Consider the following 20949-nt stretch of genomic DNA (forward strand, 5'->3'; position numbering starts at 1 on the left):
GCACATAGTAGATACTCAGGTAGTAAATTTTTTAAACACATAAAGTATTTTAAAAGGTCTGGGGGTGTGGCTCAAGTGGTAGAGTGCCTGCCTAGCAAGCATGAGGCCCTGAGTTCAAACCCCAGTACCATCAAAAAATTATTGTAATAGCTCATTAGCATTTTATTAAGTTACTCCACAAGCATTTGCTTAGGCATTCTGCCATCAGTGGATATTCAGGTAAAATATTTTGCTACAATAAATCAGGTGGTAATAATACTTTCACCATACCACTTTCCCCATCCTTGGATTCATTCTTGAAAATTGATTTGTGTGGGTCATTGTCTTCCAAAAACGTAATTTGCTAAGTGTAATTGGCTGTGTAAGATAACTTCATATTAACTATCCTTTGACATTTGTCACCCAACAAAGTGCTTTTATTCTGTTCACATTCATGTTTATAAAGAAATATTTTTCTCTGTAAGAATTCCATCGTAAATATTGAAACCATTTTTTTTTCTATTGCCTGTCTTAATTTTCTTTTAGTGATCTATCAGGAGAGAAAGAATAATTTGGTCAGTTTTGTCATTTATTTAATAAGCACCTGCTGTTCCTTCATGCCTTCTGGTTTCACTGGAGTTATTCTGTTCCAATACTTTGTCACTGCTTTGTGTTTCTCTGTTCACACTGTAGTTTGGATAAGATAGAACTTGCTTGCCCTGCTCCCTAGGGATTACAAATTACTTTTTAAAATAATTACTGGAAGATTTTCCTTGTTTACACTATGTTCTAGACTCTGTTGAAGGTATTCTACACATTAAATACCTTGTTTATGTTTACACAGCCTAACACATCATTTCTCCCATTTCTTCTGGGATTTCTACAATCCTCTTAACATTTTCTTCTCCCTTTTTTCTTTCTATATAGGACAGGTCCCTGAAGGTTTCCAGCATCACTTCTCTGTAGAGTTTTTTGGGGGATGAATCCAAAAGGCCCTACTCTTTCAGGGTAAATTTCACAGCAACATTCTCAAAGGTCAGTGGCATCTTTTGAGACTTCCATGGTGACTTGAGTTCTGCCCACAACCCAGTGCAATGCACAGGTCACACAGCAAGAGAGGGACTGAGTGACACAGAGTTGCTCTCAGCAGCACAGTATGATCTAGAAAATGAACATAACTATTAGAGGCGCCACCAAAAAGAACAGCTCCAGTGACTGTGATCGTCTCTATTTTGTTAGTGCTCTGCACTTTTGCCGTCCAGCAGATTGATTGGTTCTGTGGCTGAATTTTGTCAGGTGGTATTCAGCAAGAGCCACCAAGTGTCTTTATTGCTTGTTTGTTTGTTTTGTTTGTCATACTAGGATTTGAAAACTCAGGGCTTTGCACTTGCTAGGCAGGTGCTCTACCACTTGAGCCATGCCTCAGCCTTTTTTTGCTTTAGTCATTTTTCTGATAGGATCTCACGTTTTTTACCCATGATCAGACTTGGACTGTGATCCTCCCACCTCCTCCTCTTCCATTACTGGGGTTATAGGTGTGCCCCCACCACAACCACTTGTTTATTGAGATAGGGTTTTGCTAACTTTTTTGCCTGGGATAGCTTCAAACTGCTACCCTCCTGATCTCCACCTCATGAGTAGCTGGGATTAGAGCCACGTGCCATTATGCCCAGCTTCCATCAAGTATCTTCATGTGAAAGCCAAACAGAACCAAGTCTAAGCATGATGGAAGATGGGTAAGACCATCATAGACTCTTGTGTTTAAAAGTGTTTTCTAGAGGCGAAGCAGCTTTTCTGTGCTCTGACTTAGCAGGTCTTCACAGCAGTTTTTGGCAATTCCTTTGTTATTCTACTCCCATTTCCTGAGACGGTGCAACTACAGGACACAGAGGCCCAAATCTCTCAAACTATCTCATGGTAATTTCAGCTAAAGCCCAATGCCATGTTCCTTCTGGAGGATATTAAGGAGAACCCATCCTTTGCCTCTTCCAACTTGTAGAGACTATAGCACTCCTTGGCTCTTGGTTCACATCACCCGATCCTGGCATCTCACTCTGACTTTCCCGTCTCTATCTTGTAAGGACCCTTGTGATTACGCTGGGTCCATGTGAATACTCCAGGATGCTCTCCCCATCTTGATATTACACCTTGATCCCATCAGTGAAGTCCCTTTGGCAAGGGGACAATGTAAGCTCGTCATAGGTTCCTGGGATCAGGATGTGAACATCTTCAGAGACCATTATTCTGTCAGCCACAGAAGCTCTGCAGCCCACCAAGGCTGCTCACAGATGAAGTGACCAACCCTTGGTTGAACTGCCTAGGTCCCTCTTAGCTGCAAAGAGACCAAAGTGTTCAATATTCCCATGTCCATTTATGGCCCAGGAGCAAACTTTGTCAGGAATGGATAATAACATAAAAGCAGATATTTTGCACCAGGAAGAAGAGAAAAGAAGCTGTTCTGAGACCTGGATATAGTGAGCAATGGCAGAGCCCCGCCCACATTCCCTTGACCTTCTCACTTTCAATGCACCTCGCTGACTTTCATCTGCCAGCACTGCATTTCTTTCCTTGAAGACTTTCTCCTGAAATCAAAGTCTCCTTGTCCACTTGGAGCATTGAGGATTAGCACCTCCAGGAGCAATCCTCCACCTGTGGCAGATGGAAATTGGTGTATAAATACCCCACTTCCCTCCCCGGTCCAGGCGACTTAACTCTGAGATGTGTGTTTTCCCTTCAGAGCTTCCCCAGCAAAATTAAGTCCCAGACACACACAGTTGGCTCTCTCACCAGGGCACTCATTAATACTTTCCATGCTTTGTGTTCTCGCTCCCCTCCCGGTCCTTGGGATCACTTCTGTCTCAGGGTCAAGTTCAGGAAGACCCAAGTTAGGGTCTGGGGGAAAAAAATCTCTGAAAATGGAGGAGATCAGAAAAAGAATGTCCAGTCACGTCTGAAAAAGCTCTTCTTGTTGAATCCTGGTTGAAGTAAAACCTGGGGCAGGGGCAGCAGTAATAGTAACTCATAGACATTTTGTAGGTGACTCTAGGGCATGAAGGCTGGTGTCTCACTTCCAGCGCGTGCTCTGGGGGGAGAGTAGAAGCCCATAGAGAAGCTACATTTCAAAAGGCCCAGGAGGGTGACATGATGATGGTGGCAGGGCCCGTCCAGACAGAAGGATGGGCCACAGCTCATTCACCATCAAGTATCCAGTCCCTTGATTCTCCAAAGCACTCCAGCAGGGCATTCTACCCTTCCTGAGTCCTGAGTGGGGAGTAGAAGTATCTGAGAGCTTCTAGAAAGGGTCATGGCTGAGGAGGGAGGAAGCAGGTGTTCCAAGGGCCATGAAGCTATACAGAGCAGCATTAAGGAGAGCAGGTCCAAAGGTGAGACGGGGGTCACTTGAGAGAGGCCACAAGGACCCACTCTTTCCTCCCCTCCTCCCATCCCTGCCTTCCAGGAGCCCAGAGGCCATCCAGAGAGGGAGAATGCCACACCTTGAGCTAACTGAGCAGTTAACCTCCCCAAAAGTGACTCTTGAGCAGAAGAGAAGTGACTAAGCTGTTGGCAAGATAAGTTTGTAGTTTTGCTGTCACTTAAGTGAAATGGGGAGTTCATAAATCTAGGTAGAGAAAGTATTTCATTTGCTGATATTTGTTTGAACTGTGGTTCATTCACATTGGCTCCATGGAAATAGCCCTAGGAACAAATGAGTTAGATAATGAGGAAAAACACAAACATATTAAACCCAAATGAATACATTTCCCAGTCTGCACAGACACACACACGTGTGCAAAGTGCATGCACACACGTGTGTGTTCATACCTCATGTTCCCCTAAGTTGCTCTGCCTTGTAATTAGGAAGAGAGATGGTGAAAACCACCATGGAAAAGAGAACAACCCATGAGGCTCCAATATCATGAGGCAGTCAGATAAAGCTGGAGAGAGAGAGAGAAAACTGTAAGAAGAAGAAAGTGGGGGAAGGAAGGTATCAGAGTAATGCATCCTGGCTCCCTTCCTTGGGCCAGTGAACCCAGATAGGTAAGGTGGAGCCCCAAAACTTATTGGGTGATATAAAGGAATGCATTTTATTTATTTATTTATTTATTTATTTATTTATTTATTTAGCAGTCCAAGTAGCTGGGATTACAGGCATGTACTACCATACCTGGTTTGTTTTGTTTTTAATAATAGCATTGTGGTTAAAGGGAAAAAAGTTCTTCTTGTCTCTAAGTGCTACTAAAACATTACAATAAAAAGGGTGTGATATCTTGAATTTGCTTCCAAATACTCCAGCAAAAATAGATAGATGAATGCTTTTTAAGAAGTAGGGATGCAGAAGAAATCAGATTGAGATAGTGTATGATATGGTTGAAGCTGGGTGATAGCAATATGGGTGTTTGTTATCCTGCTCTTTTGAAAATGTGTGTATTAGTCATCTTATGGATGAACTCAAAATTGGCACCATTTTTATAAAAATAGCACTAATAGTACTTACATTTTTGAAAGCCTGACTAAGCACTTTCACGTAAAAGGATTGGAGAGAATGGTTTCCAATCCAGCTTTACTTTACCTTGCTCTTTTCTTTTCTGTCTCCTTTAAGAAATCAACGAGGCACTAAAGGGAGCAGGAGCCCAGGTGTCCCCATGGAAACAGGGAAGAAATTCAAGGCTTTCAGAGCTCACTGTCCAGTTCCAGACCTTGGATCCTGTCCTCCTTCTTTCCTTTCTGTCCAGGCACTGCATAGCCTCAGAGTCAGAGCCCTGCCCTTATCACTCCAGACATAGTGACATCATTGCTCTAAATCCTGAAATGAGAGTATCAAGGTACCAAAAAGAAGAAATATAGGCACTTACTGATGCTCTGTGAGCAGAATGGAAAAACAGGAGCTTGCTCTGCAGGGGATTTAAATACCTGCTTCTCTTCTTTGCATGGGCTGTGAAGCTTTTTGCTCCCCAGAGCCTCCCAAAGTCTTAGAGGGCAGCAGGTCTGTAGGGTGTGGCCATGTCCTCCCCAGAGAAAATCTGTGAGCTAAGACGGTCTCTCCACAATGTCTAGGAGTCATTCAACATTTCATGCTTTAAGGCCAATGAGCTCCAGGCTCAATTCTAAAACAGTTTCTTCCCCTCATGTCATCGTGTAGCATGCTTTTGTGGCAAAGGAAGCATTGGCTGGATATGCACGCAATGTATTTTTCTCCAAAATATCTTCTACATCCTAGGATTGCTTGAATCAAATCTGCATTGTTGCCAAAAACTATTTTCCCTCTTCTAAGTCTGTCATTCTTTCCTTGAAGGAAAATGTAGAAAAGGTATGTTAAAATTACAAAAGTGCTTTTTCTTTGAGCTATGGAATTGAGAGACAAAAGTAAGATATAGACTTTTTTTTAAGTAAAAAGAAAAGCAGCTTCTTGGATGGCACAAAGAGTAAAGAAAGCTGCAATTGTATTGCATTTCTTACCATCATCATTTGTTCTGAAAGTTCTATCAAGGCAATGACTCCCAAAACTCTAAAGGCTGCCCAGGTGCTGTGAAATATTGAAGATAATCCAGTTTTCAACATGAGAGCAACCAGGGATATTCTCAACCTGGAGGAAGCATAAAAGCCAAAGATGACGTAAGGCTATACACACAATATTTAACCATGTCTTCTATGAAACGAAAAGCGTCTTAGGATCTCATGGGATATAGGAGGTAAGGAGAGGGCCTAGCTTCTGAGTCCCTAGTCTCTCTGATACTTTCCAAAGACCTAAGTCATGAAATACTTCACAGACTGTATGGTCAAGCAAGTTCTTCATGTGTGTGATCACCAACTCCAAAATTTTTAAGGAAAGAGAATTTCAAATGAAAATATTTCAGACTACTGTCAGCTTCTTAGTCTTTTGTTTTCTGCATATCTGCATCCATTTATAACTCCTTAATATTCTGGCTCCAACATGTGATCAGAAGTAAACAGGAGGAGAAGCACTAGGAAATCCAGATGTTAATGAGTTTGACTACTGGTCTGTGTGTGTGTGTGTTGGGTAAAAACACGTACCGTAAAATTTACCATTAAGGCATTTTTAAATATGCAGGTCAACAATGTAAGTATATCCACATTCTTATGAAACAAGTTTTCAAAACTTTTACAAATTTTGTAAATCTGAAATTTTGTACCCATGGAGCAACACCTGCTCTTTCCCACTTTTCCTCCAGCCCCTGGTCATCACCATTCTACATGTTTTGTGATCTTCACCACTTTCAATAACTCCCATAAGTGGAATCCCACTGGTTTTGTCCACTTGTGGCTGGTTTATTTCACTTAGAATAATGTTCTAAAGGTTCATATGTTATAAATATGTCAGAATTTCCTTCCCTTTAAGTCTGAATAATACCCTATTGTCTGTGTATATCACATTTTGTTTATCCATTCATCCATTGATGAACATTTTGGGTTGATTAACCTCTTGGCTGTTATGAATAATACAATTATAAATATGGGAGGGTACATATCTCTTCAACATACTGATTTCGATTCCTATATCATACAGAAGTTTTATTCTTAATTTTTTTGCTGAAACTCCATATTGTTTTTCATGGTGGTTCCACCATTTTACAATGCCATCAATAATATAGAAGGGTTCCAATTTCTCCACATCCTTGCCAACACTTGTTGTTAACTTTTTTAAATAGTCCCCATCCTAATGGGTGCAAAGTGACAACTCATTGTGGTTTTGATTTGTGTCTGTCTGGTAGTTAGTGAGGTCGAGCATCTTTTAATATGCTTGTTAGCTATTTATGTATCATCTTTGGAGAAATACCTATCCCTGGACTTTGCCTATGTTCAAATTGGGTTATTTGATTTTTTTTTTGTTGAATTATAGGAGTTCTTGATATATTCTTGATATTAACCCCTTATTGGGTATGTAATTTGAAAATACTTTCTCCTGTGGATTGCCCTTTCACTATGTTGAGTGTGTCTTTTGATTCACAAATGTTCTTAGAATAGTTTGGAGTAGTCCCATTTATCTATTTTGCTTTGTTGCCTTGCTTTTGGTGTTGTATCTCAGAAATCATCCCCAAGATTAATGTTGTGAAGCCTTTCTCATGTTTTCTTCTAGAAATTGTAAAGTCTTGGGTCTTTAGTCCATTTTAATTTAATTTTTGTAATGATATAAGAGTCCAAATTCATTCTTTTGAATATGGATATCCATTTTTCTCAGCACTATTTGATGAAGAGATTGTCATTTACCCACGGAATGGTCTTGGCAACTTGTCAAAATTATTTAATTACACACATGCCAGTTTATTTCTGGACTCCATATTCTATTTCATCAGCCTATTCATCTGTCTTTATGACAATGCCACATTTTGGGGTAGGACAGTGCTGGGGATTGAACTCAGGACCTCATGCATGCTAGGCAAGAGCTATACTCCCAGCCCAGTACCACACTGTAGCTCTTTAATTACTGTGGCTCTATGTTTTGACATCATGTGGCCTGAATCCTCTAATTTTGTCATTTTTCAATATTGTTTTGGCTCTTTGGGGTCCCTTCAGGTTCCATATGAATTTGGGATCACTTTTTCTAGTTCTGCAAAAAATGTCATTGAGATTTTGATAGAGATTACATTGGCAATCTCTATTCTTCAGTAAATGCAGTGGAGAATCTAAAAATATAGTGAAATCTGCTGAAGCAGCAGATTAAAGCTGATAGCAGGCCAGCCATGGTGGTGCATACTTCTCTAATCCCAGTTTTTCAGGAGCTGAAGGTAGGAGGATTGTGATCCGAGACCAGCTTTGGGCAAAAGCAAGACCCTGCCTGAAAAATGAACCAAAGCAAAAAGGACTGGGGTGTGGCTCAAATAGTAGAGTGCTTGCCGACCAAGTGTGAGGCCCTGGGGTCCATCCTCAGTCAAGCACTGCACACGCACACACACGCACACATGCACACATGCGCACACACACACACAGCATGTATATTTTTTCTCAATCTCCTTGTAAAATAAAACTACCATAGCAGATAACCATGCACATAACCACATTTGTCTTATTATATGGTTTTCTCAGATCTTCACAAATAGTTTAAATGGGTTCCAGTAGAATGAATTCCTTTGACCATCATTGTCTTAATAATGACAAAAGTTATTACCGTATCATCACACAATTTGCTTAGTTTTTATGTGATGACAGCATTCACTTTTCATTATCACCTTTTATTGTGGTCTGAAGCAGCATTTCCCAAAGTTTGGTCCCTGAACTATTAATTCATCAGAAAAGGGTTTTGTGATTAAACAATTTAGGAAGCATTCCAAGCTATATTCTGTAAGTCTGCGCTTAAAGACTCAGAGAAGTATTGTTACAGAGAAATCAGTCCAGTGTTTGCATATACTGAACTTTTACAGCCACAAACAATTGCTTTTAGCAAACCTTATGAATCAGAGGTATGACTAGGGCACCTAGAGCAGAGAATTTCAAGTGAATGGCTGTAGATGCTGGATTGTTTTTACTGAGATTGTTCATAGTGGTACAGGAAATAAGGTGGCATTGACCTCTGCCTTTGTCTGTCTTCTAAGAGATGAAAGCTGGAGAAAGGTTCCATGTGCATGGAGATCTGATGCACTAGCAATGACAAAACTGGGCAATTTCTTCCCTGTGCTACTTGTATCAGCTACAGGAAGCCATGTGCCACCTCACTTACAGCAGTGTCCTTGCCGAAGAGCTGCAAACAGAATTCTAAAGGTGAACAGAGCCAAGCCAGAGGGACTCACTCTGAGAGGGGATCAACTTAACTGACTTCACAAGATGATTTGTTATTTTTCTAGGGATAGATAAAAGATAAATCCCCTTCGTTTAGCACAGTTAATCACAGTTGTTTTTTCCCCAGCCCATGGCCTAGTCTCCCCGCCAATTTCTCTTGTATTCTAAAGAAGACTTCTTCTAAAACATTATGAGTTTGAAATCCTTTAAACAATGTATTATTTATCTTTTTGGCCACACAGATTCCTTCAGAGTCATTACAATCCATCAACTGTGCATTTGCTGACTTAATAATAAGCAGATTTGGTTTTCAGGAGACTGAGGCAGCTGTAAAGGGCAAATCCATTATAGTCTTTCACATCCATTATCTCAGTGTGGGGTGAGGTGCTCACTCTGACCGGGGGTAAGCCCATAGGCCTGAAGCTTGTACAGTCCATACGCCCTTTTTAAGAAAAAGAATTCAAATTACCTGGTCAGAAAAAACATGAAAGATTCGTTTAGAATTTTAAAATAAACCACCATCCCAACAAAACATTTAAAGTGGACAAATACTGGAAAGATCTCAAATTCCAGAAAAATACATTTTTATTAATTAGCTATTAGACACATTCCTCAGTAAAATTATTTGTCTACATACTATTTGACTGCCTCTTCATGCAAGAATGATTCTGTCATACTTTGTGTAGAGAGACTGGCAGGAGAAATCAATCTGTCCTCTAGGATGTTGGATCAAATAATCCCTTCTGCTGTCACGATTTGTTGTTGGTATCAGCATAAACCTTTTTAGGATTGTTATCATTCTTAGGGAAACTTCTTTCCAGTGTCTTTTGTAGATGAGCTGGAAAATTTCTAGGCCTTTCCTTCCCAGGGTTTGTGGCAAGGAGGAATCATAATTGATGACGTTCACTAGCCAGTTTATCTTTTTTGTCCCTGATATGGCATATTGTGAAGGTAATGTGTTGAACCTGGCAATTTCATTTCTCGAAGATGGTTGGATTGTTACTAGAAACTATTCTTGCACCAGGACAGCCAGCAGTAGCTAAATTCTAAAGAAGAGGCTAGGAACCACATAAACATCCTACAATAAATTAAAGCTACATGTATCTCCAACCACTTCCTTAGTCATGGTCCCAAACTGCTCATAGCTGCTCCCATGCCACCAACACAGAGAGACATTGAGCCAAGGGGAAGCTGAAGTAGAAAGAGACTGTGGTCTCAAGTATTTGCATTTAAAATATCGCATTCCTATAAACATTAAGAGAACATGTGACCACGGGAATATTTACAAGTTCAAGTGAAGGACTTCGAAACTTAGGCTTCATTCATTTCATGGTAAATCTACTTGTAGTTTAAACTCAAATTTTCTCCCACCAGACATGCTGTTGTTTCTTTCAAAAGGATGTGCATTAGCCTCTGAACTTAAGGACCAGATATGTAGAAAATGCAATGAAACACACAGGACACATGAACATGGCTTATTTATTAAATCTAATAAAACAGTTACTTGGCATTAGATGTGTGGGGTGACTCTTAAATTTGTCAGTGGATTAAATTAGTCTATGTGGCTTTTTTAAAAAGTACACATTCCTTGGCTATAAACTGAGAAGTTCTGATTCTGTAGGCCTGGGTGTGGCCCTGGAATCCTCAATGTTAAGCTTTCCCAGTTGATTCTGAGTGCTGCCAAGTTTGAGAACCGATGATGTATTTGGACGAACGCCTGTGCCCAAGAAGTTCCACAGGGCAGAATAAACCACAGAGAGATTTTGCCTTGCTGTATGGAGAAGCAGTAAGTTCCCCATCAGATCGACTAGACTGGTCCCTAGTAAGAGCATCGTGCGAGGGATCTGTGTTGGCCCAACTTTTTTGAGCACAAATAGAAAAACCTGTTTCAGGTTAATTTAGGCATAGAAAGCAGGGTATAGGCTCCTGTGACTGAAATGTCCATTTCAGGCATGGCTAGACTCAGGCTTAAAATAGACTCACGCTGAACATTTCCCATGAAATGTTTCCCTTTCAATAATTTCTGATAGAAGATGTGAAGGACAGTTTTATTGCCCTACTGGGCCAAGTGTCCATGTCTGACCCAATCACTCTATCCAGATTGACTGGCTGGCCAGCACTGGGTCACGTGATCCATCAGGCACACAGGAGTTTGGCCATCCCCACTGACCCCGTGACTTGAGAAGGATGGTAGTTTCCCTAAGGATAATTGGGTGATAGGCAGAAACAGCTGATGGGTGCCTGTCTGGATTCCATGATCTCTGGGCTGCTTCTAACCAGCGCTGGACTTCCTTTATCTTTGCTGAATTCTGTGACTTGCTCAGCCTCTGGGGTCATGCGTGTCTGAGGCCTTGCTTCTGATAACAGGGGACAGTAGGGGGCGCTAAGGAACTCATCTGGTGATCTGCAGCCTGCTTACTGCTTAGGCAAGGCTGCTGTAAGCAGGCACTCATAGCTAAGCCTAACAGTCCAAATGCAGGTCTGCAGTCAGATCAGGCTAGGCAGAGAGCCAAAACAAGCTGGACATGGTGGCACATGCCTAACTCCAGCACTCGGGAGGGGGAAGTAGAAAGATTTCGAGTTCAAGGTCAGCCTGGTCCACATAGTCAGTTAAAGGTCATCCCGGGCTATGTAGCAGGACCCTGTCTCAAAAAAAAACCCAAAAAACAAAAAACACCAAAATAAGCCAAAGAGACGAGCCAAAGTCAAAAGAGGGAGAACCAACAGGAGCCGACAAGAGGATATTTCCAAGTGCATGGAGGGTCTGGATCCTTAACGTCTTGATGGAAAGCAGGATGACCAAAAGTAGCTGCAAAGCAGCTGCAAAGCAGCTCACGGCGTGCTGTTTGTCAGTCATGGTCTCCATAATGAGATCCGCTTCCTATTAAGTGGACTTTGCACCTAACTATCACCGATCAGTGGTGTGATGTGGCACACCCAGAGATGCGCACCCCTGTCTCCCTTCAGGGAGGCTCACTGCTTAGCTGAGGGGTGTGGGGTGGGGAAGGCATCAGCTCCTGGCTCCAGCTGATGACTCCTGCTCTGGGCTGCACGGCTCATGCTCTTTTTCCGGCAGCCTGACCCTAGAGGCAGGAGGTACAGGGCCAGCCGTTTCAGTGTGGAAGGAGGTGACTTTAGTGGATGATACTTTCTTCTGGGCCAGGGGCTCTCTAGGCCTGAATTGCATTTCATCTTTTCCCTCGGCCCAATTCTGCTACTCTTTTGGGGGGAGGTGGTTACTGGGGATCAACCTGGAGCCTCACACATGCGGGGCAAGTGCTCTAGCACTCAGTCACATCCCAGCCCCTCAATTCTGCCTCTTCTTTCTCCACACTTGATCTTAGCCAAAAGGCCGAGAAGCGATCTCTTCTTTCTCCTTTTATGGCTATTGATTTCCAATAAACTCCACACTTAGCTTCAGCACCTGCTTCCAGAAAATCCAACCTGTGATCAGTAGCAATAGCTTATAGTATCATTGGCCTATTGAAAAGAAAACAAAGCATTGAACATGCAAATTATTTTATGAATAATGAAAAAGATATAACTCTTTCTAGGTTCTTTTTTTGTTCCTTAAAAACAAATTAAGGGTATCATATTAAACACTTAAATTATTTATTTGCAGAATTGGCAAATGTAACATTGAGGGATTGATTCTACATTAATATAGTTCTTATATAAAAAATTTTAAAGTGGAGACTGTTTTCCTTTATTTCTTATTATTTTGGTTAAAATTATATTTTAATGTATTTTTATTGCATTGTTAAATTGGAATCAACTAAGGAATCTGTTGATTTAAAAATCCTGGTATAAGCTGGGTGCCAGTGGCTCATGGCTGTAATGCTAACTACTCAGGAGGTAGAGATCAGGAGGGTCACAGTTCAAAGCCAGCCCAAATAGTTCATGAAACCCTATCTTGAAAAAACCCATCACAGAAAAAGCCTGGTGGAGTGGCTCAAGGTGTAGACCCTGAGTTCAAACCCTACTACCACAAAAAAAAAAATCTGTGATAAAAATTATCTTAATGGGCTTTAAAATGAAGTAGGCAGTTCATTTATAGTTATTTAGACTCAATAATACATTACTTTTTCTGAAACAATTTCAATGAAGGTTTTTTTTTTCATTTTTATTAGCATATATTCATTGTGCAGGGGGGATTCATTGTGACACCTCTGAATAGCCTTACATTGTACATTGGTTAGATCGCCCCCGCCATTTTCCTCTCAACATCTTCCCTGCCCCACTTAACACAGTTGCAAGAGGGCTCATGGTTATATTTCATATTTGTACACTAACCCCATCAACCACATTCCCTCACCTTCCTCTCCTCATTCACCTTCCCCCTGCCCTTAGTACCTATTTTACATTCCTGTCTTTCACTTTTATTCCAAAGTGAGTGTTCAAGGGGGTTTCTCAATATATCACAGTTGTGAATATACTGCACTTTGGTCAGTTCAGCCCCCTCTATTATTCTCCCTCACACCTTCCCTCCTACCTGCTATTATTCAACAGTTTTCAGTATGTATCATTATGTCATCTACCTGCACAGATGTTATGTATTTCCATATCTGCCATTCTCTTTTCCTTTCCCTCCTCCCTGAGTTCCATGGAGTAGTTCCACTGTTACAAACATGTTCTACACATACATTTGTATATGATCATGTTTCATTTTGTGTGTATGTTTATCTTTTGGATCTATCTTCCACAGAGAAAAGCCTTTGTCTTTCTGAATCTGGCCTACTTCACTTAACATGATGCCCTCCAATTCCATCCACTTACCCTCAAATAACACCTTTATTTCTTTTTATTGGCTTCTCTTAAGAATCAAAGCAGAAAACTTTCACTGCTTTTGCCAAACTTTGAGGGTCATATAAATTTAAGAGAAATTGTGGGAAGGCAAAGATCTCATTTAGTCAGAGGCTTAGGTAGCAAGGAGTCATTTCACCATGTTTTAAACCAACATTTATAAATTTAAAAGAAAATCAAACTTGACACACACTTTTTAAAACAGTATTATTCTTCAATTCTTTATCGAATTATCTCAACATACATCTGCACAACTAACTCGAACCTCATTTTTATTTCATTATAGCTATGGCAAGTAGCCAATTAACAAAGGCCAAAGATTTTTAGAGTCTCTGTTAATTTATTTTCTTTAAGTGATAACTTAAATTTTTAAAATGTTGATACTCTTTTATTCCAAGTATAAAGGGCATAGTTGAAAATTTCAAATAGTTGACAAAAATTATAATGAGAAAGAACCACCTCCATGTCATCCTCCTTATTTGTAGCCATTTGTCAATCATCCATATTTTAAGCTCCATTGGTGATTACCTAAGGCATCCTTAATTTATGTACTTCTCGATCTGTCAAGTTTGGACATTAAATGTTGACTTTTTGTTATGTGTGGTGGGTGAGAAAAGGAAGACTTCTACTGTTCTTCTTCAACTTTTTCATTGTCAATGTTGATAAATTTATATTCTGTTTTGAGAACATTAATTAAGCCAAGTCTTGTGCCTGTTCTAAAAGTTGAGTCCATGTGTTGAAATCTAAAAAACAGTCTTTACTCTTTTAGGAAGAAGTTTTGTTTTCATGCCTTTGGTTTTTCAAAGACCCATGAAGTATTATTACAGAGTCACTTAGTGTACTGTAAATACACACACCCTCTGTGGGTTCGCTGTCATGAGCCTTGTAACTCTCAAAGGAAGAGTGCTCTAGGCATTAAGACCAATGTCTTCTCTTTTAAAATATTCTATCAATTATTCAAAACCACGTGTCAATTTAGTTGCTGGACAATTTTTTTTCAGTTCTGGGAATTGAAGCCAATTCATTGAGTGTGGTAGGCATGCACATCCCCAGTCCTTGTTTGTTTGGTTTTGGGTTTTTTTTTTTTTTTTTTTTGAGATAGGGTCCTGCTAGTAATTTCAGGCTGCCCTTGAACTTGTTAGGTAGCCCAGACTGGTCTCAAACTCTTGATCCTCCTCCTGGGATAAGAGGCATGCACCACCATGCCTGGCTGAACTTTATGATTTTTTATTGATTTCTTATTTATCCTACTTTTTGAATGCTTTTTCTATTATTATTCTTGCTGATGAAAAAGAAATGATACACTCTGTCCTGTATTCCAAATATCTTCATTCTTGAATTGGGTTTTATTCCATTTCTCTTCTTTTCCTTCCTTACTTCTCTTCTTGAGTGTCTGCCTGGAAACCTCTGATTTCCCATTCTAATTTGGACTGATCTTTTTCAGAACAGCTGTTCAGCTTTCATCTTGACATTTGTTTTCATTATATTTCTGGCTAATGGCTCATTGCTGGTATTCTGTGTTACCCCTTTTCTTAGTGTTCTTCTAGCAGATTCTTCAGAAATAATTGATGCAAAGCAAACTTCATTCTTGAGTGTCAAAAAAGGAAGAAGAGCATTTCCCACTGATACACAGACTAACTTCTGCATGGTGCTCTTGGCTCAAAACTGTTTTTCTTAGAAGTGGAATCTCATTTCTTATGAGCGACTGTTGTTTCTCACAGGAAGACTTAGAATATTCTTTCACACTTGGTGCTCTGAAATTTCCCAATAATATGTCTGAGCTTTGGTCTTTAAAATGGTTAAGCTAAGAATTTTTTTTTCAGTGCTAGAGATTGAATCCAGGACTTTGCACTTGCTAGACAAGTGCTCTATTACTTGAGCCACACACCCCGAGTCCAAACTAAGAAATATGAAAGGACATAAAGATTATAGCTGGGCATTGGGTAATAGCACACCTGTAATCCCAGATACAAGGGAAGAGCAGGTAAGAGGAATCTGGCCCCAGATGAAAACTCAGGACCCTATCTGAAAAACAACTAAAGCAAAGGGCTAGAGGTGTGGCTAAAGTGGAAGAATTCTTGCCTAGCAAGCATAAGGCCTTAGCAAGTTCAAGTTCAAGCCCTAGTACCATGAAAAAATAAATAAATACATTGGAGCCAGGTGTGGTGGTTCATGCCTAAAATTTCAGCTACTCAGGAAGCAGAGATAGGAGGATCACAGGTCTAGGCAAGCCCAGGCAAAAGCACAAGATCTTATCTAAAAAGCAAACTAAAAAAGCACAAGGACTAGGAGTGTGGTTCAAGTGGTAGAGCGCTTAGTTCTTGCTCAATCCCTAATATGAGGAGGGGGCAATAATACATTGATAACAAAGCATGGAACAGTTCCATCCTTCCTTCCTTCCTTTATCCTTCCTTCCTTCCTTCTTCCCTCCCTCCCTTTCTCCCATCCTCCATACCTCTCTTCCTCCCTCCCTCCCTTCCTCACTTTTTCACGTAGTCTTCTTGGCTCTTGGAGGTCCTTATGAGAATTTTTATTAGTTGAATAGGTTGGTGATCTGTATCTCCTTTTTTCTCCTATTTTTTGAAGTTTTGTTGCAATGATTGCTATCCTTTTTTGGGAGGTTTCTTTGACTTCTTCCAACTATTCTACTGATTTTTAAATTTATATTACCAAAGCTCTTTCTTGCTTTTTGTCTGTCTGTCTGTCTTATTTCGTTTGTTTGCAGTGCTGAGGATCCAACCCTGGCCCTTGAGTATGCTAAGTATGTGCTCAGCCACTGAGTTACATCCCACCTGGAACAGAGATTTTTGTGAAGTCTTTTACAGTACCTGAATTATTATAATTTCTGAATTATATTCTCCGAGATCAACTTTTCCAACTAATAGAAAGACTAAGTGGCATGTGAAGATCGTTGACTGGTGAGAAGTGGCTTTTTCCATGGGACACCAAGCTACAACATGTGGACCATCTCTATTGTGGTTGGACTATCATTCGCTTAGAGGAAAATTGTCTGGGTTTCCCCTGAGGACAAATGCTAGATGGCTCATCTACTGCCTGTGAAAGGGAGAAGAGGTAAGTGAGGAATTAACTTCTTGTTTCAGCTCATGTTTTCAGCTCTTCTCTGTCTTCTCACAAACCTATCATACCTTAGCCTGGAGCCACACTGGAGCCTTGCTGAAGAGACTGGCTTGCTTCTGCAGTGCAGGGGCCTCCTGTGACACTTTAGGCTGCTGTCTCTTCAAGCTACTTGTTAGCAGCATATATTAATTGAACAGAGTAATGGGCTTCGTGATGTCCTTTTCATGATATATGATCATCTTCAGTGGCCCTATCACCTGCTCTTATCCTGCCTCCTCCCCTCATTGATCCTCTTCCTCCTCCCAAGTAATCCTCCTGCTACCTTCCATCTCTCTTTTAAATCTAGATTCCACATATAACAGAATACATGTGCCACCGTACTTGTTGTTCTGAGTCTGGCTTATTTCACTTAATGTGATGACCCCCATTTCCATCCATTTTCCTGCAGATAACGTAATTTCATTCTTCTTTATGACTGAATAATACTCAGTAGTGTATATATATACTATATATTTTTTATCTGTTCATCCTGTAATGGGTACTGAGGCTGGTCCATAACTTACCTATTGTGAACAGTGCCATAATAAACATGGGTGTACAGGTGTCTCCATAGTAAGCTGGCTTAGATTTCTGTGGATTTACACCTAGGAGCAGTATTGCCAAGTCATATGATATTTCTATTTTTAGTGTTTTGAACAACGTCTCCATACTGATTTCCATAGTGGCTGTACTAGTTTACACTAATGGTGTTTGAGGGCTCATTCCACACCTTCTCCCCCACACATCCTCTACAGCATTTGTTGCTGTTATCTTGATGATAGCCATTCTGGTTGGGGTGAGATGGAATCTCAATGTAGTTCTGACTTGCTAAGGATGTTGAATATTTTTCATGTATTTATTAGCCATTTGTACTTCTTGAGAATTCTTGGTTCAATTCATTTGAGATTTATTAATTGTATTATTTGTTCTATTGATGCTTAATTGTTTGAGTTCTTGTATATTTTGTATATGAATCCCATGCCAGATGAATAGCCAACAAATATTTCTTCCCATTCTGTAGGCTGTCTCTTCATTCTGGTAACTGTCTCATTTACTGTACAGACGCTTTTTAATTGGACACGATCCCATTTGTCAATTCTTGCTATTATTTCCTGAGTTACTAGAGTTCTATTCAGAAGCCCTTGCCTGTACAAAACTTTGTTTTCCCTACATTTTCCTCTAGTAGTTTCAATTTTTAGGCCTTAATTTAAGATCTTTGATACATTTTGAATTGACTTTTGTACAGATGAGAGCTAGAACTCTAGTTTTGATCTTCTACAAGCAAATATCCAGTTTTTTCAGCACCATTTGTTGAAGAGTCTGTCTTCTTTCCAATGTAATTGTAATTGTTTTTGACAATTTTGTCGAGAATCATGTGGCTGTAGCTGTGTGGGTTTATTTCTGGGTCTTCTATTCATTTCCATTGTTCTGTGTGTCTGTTTTTGTGCCAGTCCCATGCTGGTTTTTTTATGGTAGCTCTGTAATATAATTCTGAAATCAGGTATTGTGATGCTAGCATTTCCCTTTTTTGCTTAGGGTTATCCTTTAGCTTTTTTTTTTTTTTAATCCCCTTTGATTTGCTGCTGTCTTCTAGAAATTTGTTGCTCTCTCATCTGTGAAGGTTCCCTCTGGATAGCTTAGCTTTTATTTCCCTTTCATTCCTATTCTATAATTTTAATGGAATTTCTGGAGGGGGGTTAAGAAATGTGTGCTTGACATGTGGATGCCATCTTGGATAATAAAGAAGGTAAGGATTTTCTAGCCTGCTTCATTTAAAAACTTATAAAGACTTATTACAGAAAAGCTAGAAGGTTTATGGAATATTTCTCCCAAAGGAGCACACAAAGATGAACTTGTACATCCCTTAAATATAAAATAATCCAGACATTGAACTAGGCTGGATCTGGGTCTCCAAAGACAAAAGAATGGTTCTTATTTGATGAATTCCTTTTTTTTCCTAGAACTTTGGAGGTATCGCTTCCTTGAATACTCATTTTACAGTTAAAGAAAACTCTGACGCTCAGTTAGGTGATTTACATCGAGTCTTACATCTAGCAAGTGGTAATTTGGTTTCAAACAGAACTGTCTGATTCCTATACTGTGCTTGTTAGCTATGAAGGAGCAAAGCTGGTATAAAGTGTGAGTGATGCCAAGAGAGGCAAGGTCTGAGCATAAAATAAAAACTGAAGTATCAGTTAATTTAGATTTATCTAAATTGATAATAGCCATACTCAACATGAACTATATAGGAGACCAGGAAGTTATTTGTGAGTAGAGGGGACTCTTGACAGTTCTCTCTCCTGAAGACTGAGCATTGCACAGCAGCTGGTTTAATTGACCTACAAGTCTTGCATGGCAAGCAGACTGTCACCTTCTATGTTAGTTCTGCTACTGAGAGGCTCTGATGAATTCTATCCTCAGCAAACACACTTCAAATCATATTGGCATTTCAGTTTCAGAGAAAAGAAATCACTGATTAAAATGTGCATTATCGAACGCCTCAGAACACAGTAGGAGTATCCTATGGAACGGCAGTAATGGGCAACTCATTCATCAATCATTGCTACAAATGCAAACCATACTGACAAATGATTTTAGTCACCTGATTTTTTTCTAAAGATGTAACTGCTTTACTGATAATGATCTCACGTTTCCTCTAGTTTCCTGACGTTTTAAAAGACTGGCATTTTGTGGAGTAGTGAAATCAAATATTTATTACTGTTTTTAAAGCTTGCTTCAATGACAATGACTGTCACATATACAAATGTGACAGGTCTCAAGACCCGTGGCTCTTGAAATTGAATGTGTGTTCAAGAGGAAGAGACGTTATTATGACAAGAAGGAATGATGTGGCTCTTTAATGGAGATGGCTGGTTTCCAGTTTGCAGGATGACCAATGTACACAGGGGAGTCAAAACCCATCGAGGCAGAAGTAATACACCTCTGCCTCAAGTGGTACAGTTTTCAAGGGAGTCAAGAATAAGCAATAAATCTTGTCTTGCTCCTTTAATTACTCATGTAAATAATTGCCAGATGTGAAATGGCTGTCTCTACAAACTTAGAACAAAGAGGTCTTCATGTAGAGATTTTTATCAGCTAATATTATTGTCCTCATTATGGCTTTTCAATTAAGCCAAAAAAACCCTTTAAGGTACTTTTACCTTTTACATTTATAGATTGAGAATTGGTATTTAGCCTATAATAGTCAAAGAAAGGATGAAAACTTCTGGGCAAAATAGAATCTCTTTGTTACAGTTAGTTATGAAGGAAAGACTTGATTGAGTCACTTGACTGAGTGAGATGAATTCTACCAATATTCAGCTTAACTTTTTAAAATAAATTGGCCAAAGTGTCTGCCCTACACTCAAATATTAAAGCCACATTTACTCCTGACTTTTTTCTCTGCAAAATCCAGATATGCTTGATATTTAAATCAAGGTCAGAAAGAGAATCTGTACACCTGGGGAAGGTCCCAGTCACGTCCTGGTCAGATGATGCTAGCCATTGAAATTGCTTTCATCAGAGACGAGCCCAGTGATAAAAGATGCCATGAGGATAGGAAGTGCTGCACCTGGACTGTGTCCCCCTAGCTGAGCAGTGGAAGAAAGACAAAACAAAACAAAAAACTACACTATGATTTAGTAGAAATTGTCAGCGTCTCTGTACTGAGTTAGAATAGAACTCTGGTCACTCAAGAAGTGCAACATGGAATTCTAGATGGTGTACTGCAGTTTCCATCCAGCATCATACCCAGGGAAATGGAGAATGGAGCTTTCCTTACTGGAGCTTTAGAGGACCAGGAGGAGATGATCTTTAGACTGTGATGCGTGAAAGGGCTACATGGAGAAAAGAGGATGCTTTACTGGGTTCCCTGTCGACTCAAGGTGGAATCTATTTCTTGGAGGCTGGTGAGAACCCAGACATCATGTTAATATCAGTGTCTCTTGTTCTAGTGAATTAGAAGTATATTGAAAAAGCAAGAAGACAGTCTTGGAGAGGTGCTGGTAAGGGACCTGCACCTTGTATCATCAGTTCACCCATCTCCTCATTGCTGACTTTGCTGGCAAATGGGCGTGATAAAGATCTCACCAATGTTCAACATACGTACATACATACATACATACATACATACAGGGATCAGGTAGGAATACTTCTATTATCTTTTCATTATTTTTCTAAATACCATGATCATTTACAGAGATGGTCTCTATTTACACTGTGGGGAATGAAGAAACGTCAAATGATAGTCCAGGAAAACTGTAAAAGACAGCACCACAGGTCCTAGGATCCACAGATTCTACATCTGTAGATAAAATC

General features: G+C 40.0%; 1 long non-coding RNA gene across 2 annotated transcripts in view; it reads left to right on the plus strand.

Moving 5' to 3' along the window:
• LOC109678817 (uncharacterized) overlaps positions 1-20949 on the plus strand; it is a 40072-nt gene that overhangs the window by 6931 nt on the left and 12192 nt on the right. For both annotated transcript variants that reach the window (XR_012447390.1, XR_012447391.1), the window contains exon 2: positions 16241-16587. This is a non-coding gene — a long non-coding RNA (uncharacterized lncRNA). The remainder of the gene's footprint in view (positions 1-16240; positions 16588-20949) is intronic.

This window comes from Castor canadensis, chromosome 4 (genome assembly GCF_047511655.1).
Source record: "Castor canadensis chromosome 4, mCasCan1.hap1v2, whole genome shotgun sequence".
Taxonomy (NCBI): domain Eukaryota; kingdom Metazoa; phylum Chordata; class Mammalia; order Rodentia; family Castoridae; genus Castor; species Castor canadensis.